General features: G+C 40.6%; 1 long non-coding RNA gene across 3 annotated transcripts in view; it reads right to left on the bottom strand.

Annotated features, from left to right (window-relative positions):
• The window catches only part of LOC137219345 (uncharacterized), a 51552-nt gene that overhangs the window by 18876 nt on the left and 13691 nt on the right, over nt 1-18985 (bottom strand). Inside the window, exons 3-4 of one of the 3 annotated variants that reach the window (XR_010941074.1) lie at nt 16851-16938; nt 16644-16751 (exon numbers count right to left, since the gene is read on the bottom strand). This is a non-coding gene — a long non-coding RNA (uncharacterized lncRNA). Of the gene's footprint in view, nt 1-16579; nt 16785-16850; nt 16939-18985 lie in introns of those variants that run through there. The other 2 variants (XR_010941073.1, XR_010941075.1) reach the window with 2 other exon arrangements.

Raw genomic sequence — 18985 nt, forward strand, 5'->3', positions numbered from 1 at the left:
GTAGGTTAATGTTTGGATAGCTATCAAATGTGCTCTTTGTTCTAATGGTGATTACATCCAGCTTCTCATTACCGTACTTTTATCTCTGCTCTGAGGGTTAATCCCTCGCTTTTGGCCTTGTTGTCATAATGGGACCACAAGCCTCTTGTTTCACGTATGTTTTTCTTTGGTGAATGCTTCTCTCAAATCTCTCTAATCCTGCCTATGTTAACTTTCTCTCAGAAGCAGATTCATTTGTGCAGTGAAGTATTTTATTTACTCATGAAGTCATTTGGAGCAGTTATCTTTTTCTCAAACATCGTACCATTGAAATACCAGAAAATTGTGCTACTCATGACTTTGCCATTTCACTAAAAGTACAGTTGACCCTTGAACAACACTGATTTGAACTGCTCGGGTCCACTTATACATGGATTTTTTTCAATAGTAAATGCTACAGTACCACACGATTCCCAGTTGCTTAAATCAGCAGGTACGGAGGACCCTCATATAAAGAGGGCCAGCCACAAGTTATATACAGATTTTTGACCACATGGAGGGTCGTCACCCCTAACCCCCATGTTGTTCAAAGGGTCTACTGTGATCAGAGGTTATATTGTCTCTCTTAATTCCACTGTATACGTTTAAAATAATTTTATCCTCAATAATTTATTTATACTCAGCGAATGCAAAGGTTTTATCAACATGAGAGTGAAGTTATAAACCTTTTTTATTCACCGATTGAGACATCACATGAAACTTTTCTTTTGTCCTAGCAAAGGTGAACTATTTTGAAGAAAATTAATTAGACTTTAAAAGTGTCAAAATGCTTTTATAGAAAATGCAAATAAAGTTGTTTCAGATCACAAGTTGTTTTACGTAAAATCTTTATGGGAAGAATATATATTTCAGCACAATAAAATCAGTACTTTTTATAAATTTTGAATGGTAAATGTTTTGAAGGTATTTTTTAATAGTAACTATTAAAATTTCTTTTCTTAAAATATTTAGAATAAATCACACATAAAATGTATGAAGTAGTATAAGTATTTTGTTGTAGCATTAGTCTCATTGTATATATGTGTTAAAACAAGAATGGGCTGGGAAGATAAAGATTAGTTTGTAATAAGTACACTATTATTTTACTGAGTGATTCTATCTTTTAGATATTTGACTAAAGTCTACTGACAAAATAATCCTTTTTTTTTTTTAATTTCAGTGTCCTTGCTTTTGAGCCTAGTGTTGGCTTTCTAATGTCAGAATAAATCCTACTAACTGAAAAATTCAGAAAAGTTTTTCTAATGATAAATACATTCAGTGAAAAACTCGAGTCTTTAAAAATTCTAATTAGAGTTTAAATTGATTCATTTGAGCCATATGTATGCTATGAAAGCTAAAAAGATAACTATTTGTGACTATTGTCCTTAATGTATAATCTTCATTATTTAGACTTTTTATTTTTAAGTTAGTTTCTACAGTGGATTCATGTTAAGTTTTTCAAACATTAGCAGATTATGGTGGTTATAGTAAAGGGTTTTGTTTTAAATCTGGTAGCATATTTAGGAATCATTAAATTATAAATTACAATTTCAAACCTTCATACTTGCATTATAATTACTTAAAATCAGTCTGCATTAATAGCCTAAATAGATACCTTAGTTTGGAGGAAAAAACACTATTCTATTTTCTAGTTACTTAACAATTCACTTAATTGTTACTAGTTACTTAATAGTTCAGTGAAATGTACCTGTGTGTGTGTGTGTGTATCTGTGTATACACACACACACATATATTTGGGGCTTGTAACACCTAATTAATAAGATCCATTCCTTAAATTCACTATCTACCCTGCTGTGATCCCCACCTATACTGAAGTACTCTCTGGTATGAATGATCAGTCAACTATAGGGTATGAAATATCTGTATTTGTTTCTTTCTAAATGAAATATATGGATACAAACAGTTCAAACTAGTAATACCAGATTGGTTTCCTAAGAACTAATAAAGCTATAAGAGGTGGTAACATTCCAGAGTTCCATGATTATTTTAAGGTAGCTTTAAAGATGGTTAGATTTTGATTTCATACAAAGACTTCAGAGTCCTAAACTTGGTTATTTAGAACATCCAGAGATAGTAGGTATTTGTTTTTTGAAGATTAAGGAATGCATTTTGTTTATTTCGTTGATTTTATCTAGACTTTATAAATGTGATTTTTTTTTTTCCAAGCTACTTCATAGTTGGTGCCTTCACAGGAAATTTTAGTTTGATTAGTCAACTCTCTCTGCTGGGTTTTGGGTATTTGAATTTTTTTGTTTGGTTGGTTTTGGGGGTTTTTTGTGGGAGAGGTGATAACCTAAGAAGTTTCTGCAGCAGAAATATCATGAAACCATATATGTCCCTTACAAAGTTGTGGCATTTAGAGGAGTTTTTCAAAGCCTGTGTTGGAATGTAGGCAAATTAGGCTAAGCATCATAATGAATTCAGCTTACGTACAGAATGACAAGCACATTTAGCAGTTTTTGCTAATATTCTGGGCTTCTTTTCATCGTGACTGTTTTGCAGACTTAATAATGTTCCTTCCTGATAAGAGGCCGACTGGAATTTATTTTTGTTTAAAGAAATATTTTTAATATGGAGAAAATAAAAGCTGCACATATGCCTCTCATATGGCAAACTCTAAATTAGCATTACTCTATCACAGCATTAGATACCAACCATACTAACGGCATGCAGATATACTGTTTTTCATTAAACTTAGCACTTTACATTGAAAGTTTTCAAATCAGATCTTATTTGGGCAGATTTCACATGACTGGACTGATACATAAATATTTACTCCTTTGAAGGTATTTAGACATTGGAAATAAATGGCTTGCTTATGAGCCGTAGATTTGAGGAGCCATTTGAAATGAAATTTCCATTTCTTAACCTTTTTGTAGATGGACTGGTTGGGCATAATGCTATGTTTCTATATTCTAGGACTGTTAACAAATAATACTATTTATTTCTTAATATCGACCAACATATTATTAAATTAGCTCTTTTCGCTCAAAAGAACTCTGAGGTGACTGGGAACACTATGTGCTGAAGTTGGATGCAAAGTTGACTATTGTACTGTGAACCTCTTGGGAGAACCGAAGGCTCAGGAAGCTGTGAGTAATGAAGCATAAAGCCCGTCATTCGTATGTAGCTTAGTCAGTGCCCCAGCTTTGCTTCTCAGTGTTCAGTTTTTAATAATTATAAAAAGCTCACTTTATTCCTTCTCTCTTCCCTGAACGCTTGGCTTTAATTGAAGAGTAAAATGTGTTATGTATGCCTCTCCATGAGTATTGCTGATGATTTTGCAAAAAGGAGGTGGGAAGGCAATTTAGTACCGGATTTCCAGACTGGCCAGACACTCAGCATCGCTCTGCCTCTGTTTCTTCATCTGTAAAATGAAAATAATTATACCTGTCCTCCCCCCACCTCAGCAGCATACTGAAAGATCAATTAAAGTAGAGGGAAAAAATCTCTAAGATGCATTGATCCAAAAGATGGACAGAACATAGATGTAGCTGTTATTTAATAATGACAGCTTTGCTGTATAGCAATTTCATTGTATCTTTGCCTAGTACTCTATAGTGAATATCAACTAGCATTTTGAAGTAGAAACTGATAATAGGGAGTTTTTTAATTATAGATTTTTAATACTTAAGGTCATCAAATAATATTGGTAAAAATTTATAGTGTATGTTATAGATCTGAGTGTGGGTTAAAAACATATCACTACACTCAGCTAATTTGTAGAATGTCTTGCTATTTGAGTTGACTTGGTTATTTCAGAGGGCTGCAGGGTTAATCAGGTCAAACTGTAGTCATAGTTCTTTTTTAGCATATCCCAGAATCTTAGAGTTTAGGAGCCTTGGAGCTCACCCAGGGCAATTTCCTGCCGGAAACCAGGTTCCTTCCTGGTGATGTCACTGACAGGCGCTTATGCAGCCTCTTCCTGAAAACTTTTTGGGGAAGGAGGAGTGTGCTGCTACCTCACTGCTTTGATATGTCCCTTTTGTTCAAGAATTTCCTAAAACTTGGAACTAGTCATGTGTTACATTAGAAGATGCAAGCATTTAAAATTTTGTGTTGAACACCATCCTTATTTAAAGGGCCTAGGCTTGTATTATTTTCTGGGGTTTGTTTTATGTTTTCAAGATGGTCTTCCCCATTGATTGGGTTGTTTTTTCCATTTTCTTAATAATTTGACAATATTTTCTTTCCTTTTTATTTGTATCTTCTTCCACTTAGCATTTATGGTAGCAAGGAGGGGAAGGATGTCTATTTTTTCAGTGGGCTGAAATCATAGCTTCTGTTTTTGTCTTACCATGGCAACTGGATTGATGACCATCTCTTATTTAAAGGTCCTTCAAAACTAGAAGCCATTCCTTTCAGGGCAATGCCTGATAAGTGATGTCAGGAACTCTGGGGAAGGGGAAGCTGAGAGGACCCCAGAGTAGAGTGTCCAAATGTCCCGAAACTGTCCTGAAACTGTATTTCCTTCTAAGGAGCATGCTTCCGAGAGACAGGAGAGACACGGCAGAGACATGGCATTCTAGTGTAGTGCCAGCTGCCAGGTTAAGACAGCCTTGAAACAATGTGTCCATTTTGCTTTAGCAGGTCGGGTTTAGGGACGTATGTAGCTTTGATATTTAAATCCACCCTTTGTTCCCTCTTTGGGAAATGAGAGTACCTTGGTGTTGCTAACTGGCCCAGATGTGCATCAACAAAGTAAATCACTTTAATTGCATCTTTTCATTTGGTTTTCACTTCTCTGTTTCTCTCTCTCCCTCAGTCTCTCTCCCCCATGGCATTCCTTCTGCTTTCTCCCACCTTTTTAAAGGAAGCTGTGCTTGTTCTTGCTGGAATCCAGGTCACCATGTCACCATATTAAATGAACCAGCCTTAGACTCTAAACCCTGTAGCAGGGATTATCTGTGGGTAGCCACCAAATTAACTATTTTAGACAGTTTTAAACAGCTATTTGCTGTCCAGTCACATCAGCTGTCTAGCAGTCCAAGGTGGCCTTTCAGGCAGAAGAATCACCAACCAGAGTGGATACGTTTCTAAAATAAAAGACCTGTAGTTAGTGATCCCCTGTGAAAAGCTTCTCTTTTCAGACATATGGGTGGGTGCATGTTCCTCTCTGGCCAAAAGTTTGTTTCCAATCTCAGAAGGGCTGTTTCTGAAGGTGTCTTTGCAACCCTTTTGTTGCTGGCTCTGTTAGTTGCCTGATAAGCAGTAGCTAATTCATCATTCCCTAAATACCAGAGGAGCAGCGGTTTTATTCAGACTCCCAGGCAGCCTATGCAGGTCCCCTCAGCTAGGATCAAGTACTCATTTGTCATCAAAGGAGGAAACTATTCTATTTGCAGACATTTGATTGTATTTTTCTTCTGTCGATCTTTGTCATGTTCTGCCTGCCTTAATGAGGTTCTTTACCTTCATATCTGTCTCTCTCTCACCTTACTCCCAATTTTCCAATATGGAAAATTCCTTTTTATTTGAGAAAGAAGCAAAAAATCCTTTTAAGTGAAGTCTATAGATAGAATTTGCTTTGCAAATAGATGATTTCTTCTTCTTTCGGTTGTAAACCTCAATTTGGATGGCGATTAGAACGGGTTTTTTAACTCTTTGAAAAAGCCCTTCTGGGGCAAACCGCTGACAGAGTCACTGAACTGGCATGCAATTACAATTTTGTTTGCATGACTTTTTTTCTAAGTCGCTCTAGAAGAATGTTAAGACATTTTGACAGTGCAAAAGATAAAATTATTCTCACATCAAGGATCAGTTTTACTTTATATCTGCCTTTATGCCATCTTCCATTGTTTTTATTAGTATTAATCTAGTATTAATTCTCCCCAAAGGGAGTGGCTTGATGCCTCCCACATTAAGTAGGTAGAAGCTTTTCTTTAGCTGCTTTCCTGAATCCCATATTTATAATACTTTAGGGTAGGATTTTTTTTTTTTTTTTTTGAAATTGATTAAGTTTAGTTGTGCTAGAGTCTTCAAGTATTAATTTCTAATGAACTTTTCTGGGATTATTAGAAGAGCTAAGTGTTACATGTTTCTTTTGTTGCTATAAATATACACTGTCATTTGAAAGTTATTTGAATGCTTTATTACAGTGATAATTGGTATTGCCATTGATTAAAGGTAAAATATATGGAGTTAAAATTTGTATACGATATACTATTTGTTGAGAATTTTCAGAATCCCATAGCTGCTTGTCTCTAAAATTTATAAGAGGAATGTGTTTTTTTCCCTTCCTGGTCTTAAATTTAGTTTTCCCTTTGTTCAGGAAGGTTTGAATGAGTTGTATCACTGGAAAACACACATGTATCAAAAGGTAGATATATTGTAGAAACATGATGTTTTCTTGCCTTGGAAATCTGACCAGACAGTTTTTATGTATGGGTTTTATTTTTAACAAAGCAGTAAGGGCTTACTTTCTACCAACTGCTGGTGTGTAAAGATGTATTTGTTCTAGCTTTAAGAAAAAAATAAACCTGTCAGTGTACAAACACCTGATATCTGATTTGGATTTGGGGGGAGGTGGTTTGGGGCAGAGAGAGCTGTTTATAGTATGTTGTTTTTTGGAATTAAGTAAGATTATTAAAGTAACACAACAGTAGATATCAGTAATTTTATGTCTTAGAGGAATGACTCAAATTAACTTGCTTGTGCTAAAATTGCATGTAGGTAACTGCAGTTTTCTGTTCTCTTAGCTGCACTTGTCTGCTCTGCTTTGCACTGCCTTGGAAGTAGAGGAAGCTTCCCTTGCACCGAGTTGTCTAAAGGTCTGGTGCTCTAGTTGCCCATTCATTGCTCTTCTCGAAAGAACCCCTGTCAGAACCTGAAACTGGCCCCTGATAGGTCATGAGGGAGGGAATGCCTGGGGCTTCGTTACCACAGCTCTTGGCAGCCGGTTCCCCATCTCCTTGGCCACCTCCCACCCAATCTTCTGCGACTCTCTCCCCTGCTCCCTTGGGCAACGATCCCTTACTTTTATCCCCTGAAACTCACCCACCTTCTACCCCTCAAGGCCAACTTTTCTCAGTCTTCCAAAGAAATAGTTCCTTAACTGGATTATTTTTGGAGACAGCAGCAGTTGATGGAATGAGCAGAGGCTTAGATGCTGTGTCAGCTAGCATAACAAATAACCCCAAAACCCAGTGGCATCAAACAACCACCATTTATTATTATTTCCCAGTTCCTGTGGGTCAGGAATTCAGGAGCAGCTTAGCTGCATGGTTCTGACTCAGACCAGAGTTTCTCATGCAGTCAGGATGAAGATGGTGCCTGGGTTGCCATCATCTGAACCCTTGACTGGGGCTGGCTGATCTCTCCCAGGATGGTTCACCCAGGCTCTCAAAAGGGTTGCTTGAGTGTCCTTACAATATGACAACTGGCTTCTCCTAAGCTAAGTACCTATGAGAAAGCAAGGAGGGAGCGACAGTTCCTTTGCTGTCCTAGTCTCAGATGTCACAGACGTTACATTCTCTAGAAGCCAGCAACCAAGTACAGCCACTCTTAAGGGGATGAGAGTTAGGCTCCCCTTTTGAAGGGAGGAGTATTAAAGAATCTGTGGACATATTTTAAAATCGCCACACATGTAAATCCTTATTCCCGCATTTTACTAGGTGGTATTGGATGAGTTACACTCCCAAGCCTTAGTTTCTTCATCTCTACAATGAGTATAACACTATCTCCTCAAAGGGAAGTCATATGGATTCAGACCAAGCCTGAGGCCCAGCAGGTGTTCAATGAATGGTAGTTATTGTTATCTGGGCTTGGGAAGAAGACCAAGGTTGGACTCTGCTGACTGTCCAGGTGAAGATGGACCCCCAGCATGGTGGTGTTTGGGAAAGACACTCGCCAGACAGTCCCACAGTACGGGGGGCTTTTCCCAGCTAGGTCAGTGAAGGAGCCAAGCTGGCTTCGTGTAAAAGTGCCAGTTTCTGAGCTGGAAGCCACCACTTTGCTTTTCTCCTACTTCTCACCCTGCAACAGACAGAACAATGGCTGTGTCCTAATCTCAGAATATGGTGCCTTATGCCACAAAAGGAAACTTCCTGGTCTTTATTTTCTTTTTGAATTTTATTTTATTTTTTAATACAGCAGGTTCTTATTAGTTATCTGTTTTATACATGTTAGTGTATCTATCTCAATCCCAATCTCCCAATTCATCTCACCCCCCCACCACTTTCCCCCCTTGGTGTCCAGACGTGTGTTCTCTACATCTGTGTCTCTATTTCTGCCCTGCAAACCGATTCATCTGTACCATTTTTCTAGATTCCACATATATGCGTTAATATACGATATTTGTTTTTTTTCTGACTTACTTCACTCTGTATGACAGACTCTAGATCCATCCACGTCTCTACAAATGACCCAATTTTGTACCTTTTTATGGCTGAGTAATATTCCATTGTATATATTAACCACATCTTCTTTATCCATTCATCTGTCGATGGGCACTTAGGTTGCTTCCATGACCTGGCTATTGTAAATAGTGCTGCAATGAACATTGGGGTGCATGTGTCTTTTTGAGTTATGGATTTCTCTGGGTATATGCCCAGTAGTGGGATTGCTGGGTCATATGATAATTCAATTTTTAGTTTTTTAAGGAACCTCCATACTGTTCTCCATAGTGGCTGTATCAATTTACATTCCCACCAACAGTGCAAGAGGGTTCCCTTCTCTCCACACCCTCTCCAGCATTTGTTGTTTGTAGATTTTCTGATGATGGCCATTCTGACCAGTGTGAGGTGATAACCTCATTGTAGTTTTGAGTTGCATTTCTCTAATAATTAGTGATGTTGAGCAGCTTTTCATGTGCCTCTTGGCCATCTGTATGTCTTCTTTGGAGAAATGTCCATTTAGGTCTTCTGCCCATTTTTTGATTGGGTTGTTTGTTTCTTTAATATTGACCTGCATGAGCTGTTTATATATTTTGGAGATTAATCCTTTGTCCGTTGATTCATTTGCAAATATTTTCTCCCATTCTGAGGGTTGTCTTTTCATCTTGTTTATAGTTTCCTTTGATGTGCAAAAGGTTTTAAGTTTCATTAGGTCCCATTTGTTTATTTTTATCTCCATTACTCTAGGAGGTGGGTCAAAAAAGATCTTGCTGTGATTTATGTCAAAGAGTGTTCTTCCTATGTTTTCCTCTAAGAGTTTTATAGCATCCAGTCTTACGTTTAGGTCTTTAATCCATTTGGAGTTTATTTTTGTGTATGATGTTAGGGAGTGTTCTAATTTCATTGTTTTACATGTAGCTGTCCAGTTTTCCCAGCACCACTTATTGAAGAGACTGTCTTTTCTCCATTGTATATCCTTGCCTCCTTTGTCATAGATTAGTTGACCATAGGTGCGTGGGTTTATCTCTGGGCTTTCTATCCTGTTCCATTGATCTGTATTTCTGTTTTTGTGCCAGTACCATACTGTCTTGATTACTGTAGCTTTGTAGTATAGTCTGAAGTCCAGGAGACTGATTCCTCCAGCTCCATTTTTTTTCTCAATATTGCTTTGGCTATTCAGGGTCTTTTGTGTCTCCATACAAATTTTACAATTTTTTGTTCTAGTTCTGTAAAAAATGCCGTTGGTAATTTGGTAGGGATTGCACCAAATCTGCAGATTGCTTCGGGTAGTATAGTCATTTTCACAATGTTGCTTCTTTCAATCCAAGAACATGGTATATCTCTCCATCTGTTTGTGTCATCTTTGATTTCTTCCATCAGTGTCTTAGAGTTTTCTGAGTACAGGTCTTTTACCTCCTTAGGTAGGTTTATTCCTAGGTATTTTATTCTTTTTGTTGCAATGGTGAATGGGATTGTTTCCTTAATTTCTCTTTCTGATCTTTCATTGTTAGTGTATAGGAAAGCAAGAGATTTCTGTGCATTAATTTTGTATCCTGAAACTTTACCAGATTCATTGATTAGCTCTAGTAGTTTTCTGGTGGCATCTTTAGTATTCTCTATGTATAGTATCATGTCATCTGCATACAGTGACAGTTTTACTTCTTCTTTTCCTATTTGTATTCCTTTTATTTCTTTTTATTCTCTGATTGCATGGCTAGGACTTCCAACACTATGTTGAGTACTAGTGGCAAGAGTGGACATCCTTGTCTTGTTCCTGATCTTAGAGGAAATGCTTTCAGTTTTTCACTATTGAGAATGATGTTTGCTGTGGGTTTGTCGTACATGGCCTTTATTATGTTGAGGTAGGTTCCCTCTTTGCCCATTTTCTGGAGAGTTTTTATCATAAATGGGTGTTGATTTGAAAAGCTTTTTCTGCATCTATTGAGTTGATCATATGGTTTTTATTATTCAATTTGTTAATATGGTGTATCACACTGATTGATTTGCGTATATTCAAGAATCCTTGCATCCCTGGGATAAGTCCCACTTGATCATGGTATATGATCCTTTTAATGTATTGTTGGATTCTGTTTGCTAGTATTTTGTTGAGGATTTCTGCATCTATATTCATCAGTGATACTGGTCTGTAATTTTCTCTTTTAGTAGTATCTTTGTCTGGTTTTGGTATCAGGGTGATGGTGGCCTCATAGAATGAGTTTGGGAGTGCTCCTTCCTCTGCAATTTTTTGGAAGAGTTTGAGAAGGATGAGTGTTAGCTCTTCTCTAAATGTTTGATAGAATTCACCTGTGAAGCCATCTGATCCTGGACTTTTGTTTGTTGGGAGACTTTTTTTTTTTTTGCGGTACGCAGGCCTCTCACTGTTGTGGCCTCTCCCGTTGCGGAGCACAGGCTCTGGACGCGCAGGGTCAGCGGCCATGGCTTATGGGCCCAGCCGCTCCATGGCATGTGGGATCTTCCCAGACCGGGGCACGAACCTGTGTCCCCTGCATCAGCAGGTGGACTCTCAACCACTGCGCCACCAGGGAAGCCCTGTTGGGAGATTTTTAATCACAGTTTCAACTTCATTACTTGTGATTGGTCTATTCATAGTTTCTATTTCTTCCTGGTTCAGTCTTGGAAGTTTATACCTTTCTAAGAATTTGTCCATTTCTTCCAGGTTGTGCATTTTATTGGCATAGAGTTTCTTATAGTAGTCTCTTATGCTGCTTTGTATTTCTGCAGTGTCTGTTGTAACTTCTCCTTTTTCATTTCTGAGTTTATTGATTTGAGTCTTCTCCCTCTTTTTCTTGATGAGCCTGGCCTAAGGTTTATCACTTTTGTTTATGTTCTCAAAGAACCAGATTTTAGTTTTATTGATCTTTGCTACTGTTTTCTTTGTTTCTATTTCATTTCATTTCATCTGCTCTGATCTTTATGATTTCTTTCCTTCTACTAACTTTGGGTTTTGTTTGTTCTTCTTTCTCTAGTTCTTCTAGGTGTAAGTTTAGATTGTTTATTTGAGATTTTTCTTGCTTCTTGAGGTAGGATTGTATTGCTATAAACTTCCTTCTTAGAACTGCTTTTGCTGCATCCCACAGGTGTTGGATCATAGTGTATTTGTTGTCATTTGTCTCTAAGTATTTTTCTATTTCCTCTTTGATTTCTTCAGTGATCTCCTGGTTAGTTAGTAACGTATTGTTTGATCTCGATGTGTTCGTGTTTTTTATGTTTTTTTCCCTGTAATTTACTTCTAATTTCATAGCGTTGTGGTCAGAAAATATGCTTGTTATGATTTCAATATTCTTAAATTTACTGAGGCTTGATTTGTGACCCAAGATGTGATCTATTCTGGAGAATATTCCGTTTGTCCTTGAGAAGAAAGTGTAAATCTGCTGTTTTTGGATGGAATGTCCTATAAATATCAATTAAATCTATCTGGTCTATTGTGTCATTTAAAGTTTGTGTTTCCTTATTTATTTTCATTTTGGGTGATCTATCCATTGGTGTAACTGAGGTGTTAAAGTCCCCCACTATTATTGTGTTACTGCCGATTTCCTCTTTTAGAGCTGTTAGCAGTTGCCTTATGTATTGAGGTACTCCTATGTTGGGTGCATATATATTTATAATTGTTATATCTTCTTCTTGGATTGATCCCTTGATCATTATGTAGTGTCCTTCTTGTCTCTTGTAACATTATTTATTTTAAAGTCTATTTTATCTGATATGAATATTACTACTCCAGCTTTCTTTGGATTTCCATTTGCATGGAATATCTTTTTCCATCCCCTCACTTTCAGTCTGTATATGTCCCTAGGTCTGAAGTGGGTGTCTTGTAGACAGCATATATATGGGTCTTGTTTTTGTATCCATTCAGCAAGCCTGTGTCTTTTGGTTGGAGCATTTAATCCATTCACATTTAAGGTAATTATCAATATGTATCTTCCTATTATCATTTTCTTAATTGTTTTGTGTTTGTTTTCATAGGTCCTTTTCTTCTCTGGTGTTTCCTGCTTAGAGAAGTTCCTTTAGCATTTGTTGTAGAGCTGGTTTGGTGGTGCTGAATTCTCTTAGCTTTTGCTTGTCTGTAAAGCTTTTGATTTCTCCATCGAATCTGAATGAGATCCTTGCCAGGTAGAGTAATCTTGGTTGTAGGTTCTTCCTTTTCATCACTTTAAATATATCTTGCCACTCCCTTCTGGCTTGTAGAGTTTCTGCTGAGAAATCAGCTGTTAACCTTATGGGAGTTCCCTTGTATGTTATTTGTTGTTTTTCCCTTGTTGCTTTCAATAATTTTTCTTTGTCTTTAATTTTTGTCAATTTGATTATTACGTGTCTTGGCATGTTTCTCCTTGGGTTTATCATGCCTAGGACTCTGCGCTTCCTGGACTTGGGTGGCTATTTCCTTTCCCGTGTTAGGGAAGTTTTCGACTATAATCTCTTCAAATATTTTCTCAGGTCCTTTCTCTCTCTCTTCTCCTTCTGGGACCCCTATAATGTGAATGTTGGTGTGTTTAATGTTGTCCCAGAGGTCTCTTAGGCTGTCTTCATTTCTTTTCATTCTCTTTTGTTTATTCTGTTCCACAGCAGTGAACTCCACCATTCTGTCTTCCAGGTCACTTATCCATTCTTCTGCTTCAGTTATTCTGCTATTGATTCTTTCTAGTGTATTTCTCATTCAGTTACTGTATTGTTCATCTCTGTTTGTTCTTTAATTCTTCTAGGTCTTTGTTAAACATTTCTTGCATCTCCTCGATCTTTGCCTCCATTCTTTTTCCGAGGTCCTGGATCATCTTCACTATCATTATTCTGAATTCTTCTTCTGGAAGGTTGCCTATCTCTGCTTCATTTAGTTGTTTTTCTGGGGTTTTATCTTGTTCCTTCATCTGGTACATAGTTCTCTGCCTTTTCATTTTGTCTATCTTTCTGTGAATGTGGTTTTTGTTCCACAGCCTGTAGGATTGTAGTTCTTCTTGTTTCTGCTGTCTGCCCTCTGTTGGATAAGGCTATCTAAGAGGCTTGTGCAAGCCTCCTGATGGAAGGGACTGGTGGTGGGTAGAGCTGGGTGTTGCTCTGGTGAGCAGAGCTCAGTAAAACTTTCATCTGCTTGTCTGCTGTTGGGTGGGGCTAACCTCCCCACTGTTGGTTATTTGGCCTGAGGCGACCCAGCACTGGAGGCTACAGGCTTTTTGGTGGGGCTAATGGCGGACTCTTGGAGGGCTCACGCCAAGGAGTACTGCCCAGAACTTCTGCTTCCAGTGTCCTTGTCCCCACGATGAGCCACAGCTACCCCCCGCCTCTGCAGGAGATCCTCCAACACTAGCAGGTAGGTCTGGTTCGGTCTCCTATGGGGGTCACTGCTCCTTCCCCCTGGGTCCTGATGCACACACAACTTGTGTGTGCCCTCCAAGAGTTCAGTCTCTGTTTCCCCCAGTCACGTCAAAGTCCTGCAATCAAATCCCGCCGGCCTTCAAAGTCTGATTCTCTGGGAATTCCCCCTCCTGTTGCCGGACCCCCCAGGTTGGGAAGCCTGATGTGGGACTCAGAACCTTCACTCCAGTGTGTGGATTTCTGTGGTATAATTGTTCTCCAGTTTGTGAGTCACCCACCCAGCAGTTATGAGATTTGATTTTATTGTGATTGCACCCCTCCTACCATCTCATAGAGGCCTCTCCTTTGTCTTTGGATCTGGGGTATCTTTTTTGGTGAGTCCCAGTGTCTTCCTGTCGATGATTGTTCAGCAGTTAGTTGTGATTCCAGTGCTCTCGCAAGAGGGAGTGAGCACATGTCCTTCTAGTCCTCCATCTTGAACCAATCTCAACTTCCTGGTCTTGAGATGGAGATTAACCTGGATTATCAGGTGGGCCCGATGTAACACAAGGTTCCTTATAAGAGATGCAGGAGGTCAGAGAGCAGAGAAGATGCTATACTGCAGGCTCTGAAGATGGAGAAAGGGCCCACAAGCCTAAGGATAGAGGTGGTATCTAGAATGGCAAGGAAATGGATTCTCCCAAGAGCCTCCAAGAAGTGCTGACCCTGCTGACACTTTGACTTAGACCAGTGAGACTGATTTTGGACTTTGGACCTCCAGCTCAGCATGATGGAAACTCCACTCCAGAATGGTGAAGTCAAGAACACAGGGCTCCCTCTCCCCCAGCTCCGGGACGGAGGGCTGTCTTCCCAGGAGAGGCAAGATGTCAGCATTTCTAAACCTGCCCCAGCTTCCTGTTGCCAAGGCCAAATTCTGGGGGGACATGCAGATGGGAGCTGGGGCCTCATTCCTCTGCCTGGCCCACACTTGTGGGATGGGGCTCCACCCCTGGCATGGTGCATCGAGAGCACTGGGGCCTGGTTGCCTTGCCCGACTCCTGCGGCAGAGTTCCATGCTGAGAGAGCCTAGGAGACCTGAGGCTACTGCCCACCCACAGCCCCACCAAACACTCAGCTCGAAAGCAGGGGCAGCACTTAGAGGGAAGCACACAACTGTCCCCAGCCCCAGATAGAAACTAGATTCGTGGTTGCCTAGGACCAGGGGGTTTAGGGGCATAAGGGAGTGAAAGCTAAAGGGTACTGGGTTTCTTTATGAGGCAATGACAGTGTTCTATAACTGGCTATGGTGATGGTTGTCCATATCTGTGAATATACTGAAAACCTCTGAATTGTATGCCTTCAATGGGTGAATTGTATAGTGTGTGAATTATATCTCGATAAATCTGTTTTTGAAAAGAACCAATAAAAATTAAACTTGTGTTGTTTTAAGCCACTACGCCCATGATAGCTATTACAGCAACAGTAGGAAACATACACCCCATGCCCACTTCTAGCCACCATGGGTTTGGCCGTGACCCAACTGCTTGGTCTCCCTGCTGAGCACACACTCTCCCAGCACTTGCTTTCTTCCTCCTTGGTGGTGCATAGCATCTGGGTGGGGTGGGGATGTATTTTTTACTTACCTTGGGTGAGACAAGCTTTACTTTACACCAATGAACACAACACATAGGAGACTCCTTTTAAAAACCAGGGACAGAACAGTGCAGAGCTCCCAGAAACGAGCAAAGCTCCTCCCCCTTCCCACCAACCTCCAGGAGTGGCCCTGCTTGGGATCAATGCCCCTGAGGGCTTTTCTCAAGACATTTTGCTCTTGAGCTCAACAAGCTAAAACCAAAATTTGCCAGTGAAATAAATGTGTCCTCAACTTAGAAGCTTGGGTCCTTATTAGGCCCAAGAGTAAAGCTTCATTTGTTGGTGGTTGCCTTTTGGGTTCCCTGCAGCTGGGCTGTGTCCAGTACAGTGTTTGTTTATGTTTTACATCAAGTTGAAAACTGCAGGACATTTTTATCTAAGCCTTTGTTTTAAACTGGATGCTTAAAAAATAAAAAAGAGCAATAGAAATTTAATTTGCTGAGAAGGAAGGCTGCTCGTCAGTGTTCCCGACTCTGTGGCACAGCTCTTTCTGTACTCTTAATCCTTTTTTATTTCTTGGAAATAAATTATAGCCCATCCTCCTGCCCTGGATCCCTTGTTCTCTATTCCTATCCCCTTCTCCTCCCTTTCTCTGGGCCCTGAAACCTCTTGACCAAATGGAAGAAGTTTCCTTTCGCCACAGAGAATTACCAGAGAGCAGAGAGCGGTGGAGTCTTCCACGGCAGGAGGGGTAATATAAACAGGTTTCTATTATACGGGATAATGTAAACAGGATTGCGTGGTGAGGGCTGTTTTTAGCACACTTCCCTCTTTGATCAATTCTCAAAGCCAGCCACACTCTCAAAACTGGACTTGTGCTTGGCATTCTGTGGGGTTTTTTTTTTTCCTTTAACTCTGGTCAGCTCTGCTGTGTGTGCTGTGTGCTCAGTCTGAGGAAGACATGATTCTGAAATCTCAGAGCAAGCCCCCGGGATTAATAGCTAACCTAGGCATGTGTTTGACTATTTATAAGACAAAGAAGAAGTAATCCCCAGGTGATGCCAAAGGCAGGACTAAGCCTCCAGGCAGAGGTGTGGGGTGAAGGGGATAACCTTGGGCCACCTGATGACCCAGATGGTGGCTCTGGCTTGCTGCTGCCCGTCTGCAGGCTTACTTTCCAGAAGGTTCAGCTGCAAATGATGCTGCGCCACATGCATGGACTGAGTCAAGAATCTCATGTTTGTAAGATAATAATATATGCAAAGCATCCGTGGATGTTTCTAGAAAATATTCTAGTTTATTCTATCAGACTTTCATAGTCGCAGGTGATACAGCTCAGCAAAAGCAGTCGTCAGTTCTTCCAGACCGTACCTTGTGGTAGTTTGAGGCTGCAGCTGGTGCTGAAGTGGAACTCACAGGAAACCCGATGAAGGCCACGCTGGGTCCCTCCACTGAACAATGTGGTGTGACCACGAGTGGCTAAAAGACAACCAAATAAATGGATAGACCAGCCTGGCAAGAAAACAGAGTCAGCCTGCAGTGGAAGGTCTGGGGAAGACCTATGCCTCAAAATCCTACCTTCTCAGCAAGTTTGGTACAACCCTTCGGTACTGCCTGTGTTTCCACCACTGGAGGATCCAACCCACCTGGGCCTCAGTTTCCTCACCTGCAAAATAGGTATAACGTTATTGTTATCCTTTCATCACAGAAGACTGGGACATGCTCTGCAGTAATTTTTTATGCTGCAATATCTATATAAAATGTCTGATACATTTGGGGTGCTCAAAAATTTTAGTAGTTATTGATTAATCACAAATATTGAGGGAGGGTCTAAGGTCAGTAATGTACCACGCAGCTTAAAGAGGGCACCTACAGTAGGAAGAGCCAGCACGACCTAAAGAAGTTGGGCATGGTGGCCCTGCAGGAGGTCTGGGCACAGGGGAAGGCCGTGGGCCTGGGCATTACTTCATAATTTGGGCCTGACAACACCCCTCAACTTGACAGTGTGGCTATCATTAGGATGAGAAGGGGGCTCAGTGGGCTGAAGTCAAAATTCCAACTCCACACACTGGCCTGCCCACGTTGATCTTGCAGCTGGGGACGCATTTTGGATGCAGAAAGATGCAGTGATAGGGATAATAATTGTTAGCAATCTCCTAGGCCCATAGCGACTCTGCAGTGTCTTACCAGATCAGACACAGAAGCTATGTTTCACTGTGGCCCAATGAATTGCTGTTGATCCCAAGCATAGGAGCAAGTTGCAAAGCTCTACTTTCGTGTTTGGGGCTCTTTAAGCAGGAGGCTGCGGTTGTATTTCTGATGTTTTCTTTCTTGAGCTTAGTGGCAGCACACAGGTGTTAACACCTATAGCATTTCCTAGGCCTTTCTGCATATCAGAAATACTTCCTAAGGACTTCTTTTTTTTTTTTTCTGTACGCGGGCCTCTCACTGTTGTGGCCTCTCTCGTTGCGGAGCACAGGCTCCGGACGCGCAGTGGCCATGGCTCACGGGCCCAGCCACTCCGCGTTATGTGGGATCTTCCCGGACCGGGGCACGAACCTGTGTCCCCTGCATCGGCAGGCGGACTCTCAACCACTGCACCACCAGGGAAGCCCTCCTAAGGACTTCTTAAAGGAAAATGTAGGCCTAGTCCCACCAGCAAAGCACAGTCCATTTTTTTTTTTGGCTCTAATGACAGGCTGTAAATTTTATTCAAAGAGGCCTTTGCTTTTCCAAAGACACATCTGTACTGCAGAGTTGCCTGCATCTTATTTGCTTTTTGTTTGTTTGTTTTTAATTTTCATTGGAGTATAATTGATTTAAAGTGTTGTATTCGTTTCTGCCATACAGCAAAGTGAATCAGTTATATGTATACATATATTCACTCTTTTTTAGATTCTTTTCCCATGTAGGTCATTACAGAGTACTGAGAAGAGTTCCTTGTGCTATACAGTAGGTCCTTATTAGTTATCTATTTGATATACAGTAGTGTGTATATGTCAATCCCAATCTCCCAATTTATCCCTCCCAGCAGTCCGTTCTTGATGACAAAACCCGGCAGAGAGGAACAGAGCTGCAGAAGACGGAGTGCCACGAGCAGCAGACTGGCACGCCAGTACCTTGTTAGAACTAGTTTCTAAACGTTCCCTGAACAGCTGGTAAGGGAGACAGTCCGCCCTGAGCACAATGGACGGTGAGAGGAGGCCACCCAGGGATTAAAATTTTAACCCAGATGATCCCGAGGGTGAGTGAGTGTACAGTACAAAGTGCAGTTCAAGGAGCTGTGTGCGCTCACTCATGCAAGCCATCAGGCCTTTGGGGTTCGTGGACCTGCAGAACGAGTGACCTGTGGAACTGAATCCATCAGCGAGTCCCACCGTGCGGGGCATCCTATACTAACGTGTAGGGGGTGGGGTGAAAAGCAGGGTGGAGGGAGCGAAGGGATTCAGCAGTATTCTGAATACTCAGCAGCTGCTTAATAACTACTCATGGACTTGAATTCAATAAAATCAAGAAGAAAAATGGAAATGCAGATCCTTGCAAAGTGCCTTCTGGCAGTTCAAAACATTTTTGTACTCTGAGGGCAAGTGGCAAGGATTAAGCATATCCAACTGGCTTTGTGCTCCTAAGGCCACTTGATCCTGGAAGCTCCTTTTCACTCCCCGCACCTTCACCTCCTGACCCGGGTCGGGCGATTATCTGTGGTGGTGCAG

The sequence above is a fragment of the Pseudorca crassidens genome, chromosome 1 (genome assembly GCF_039906515.1).
Source record: "Pseudorca crassidens isolate mPseCra1 chromosome 1, mPseCra1.hap1, whole genome shotgun sequence".
NCBI lineage: Eukaryota > Metazoa > Chordata > Mammalia > Artiodactyla > Delphinidae > Pseudorca > Pseudorca crassidens.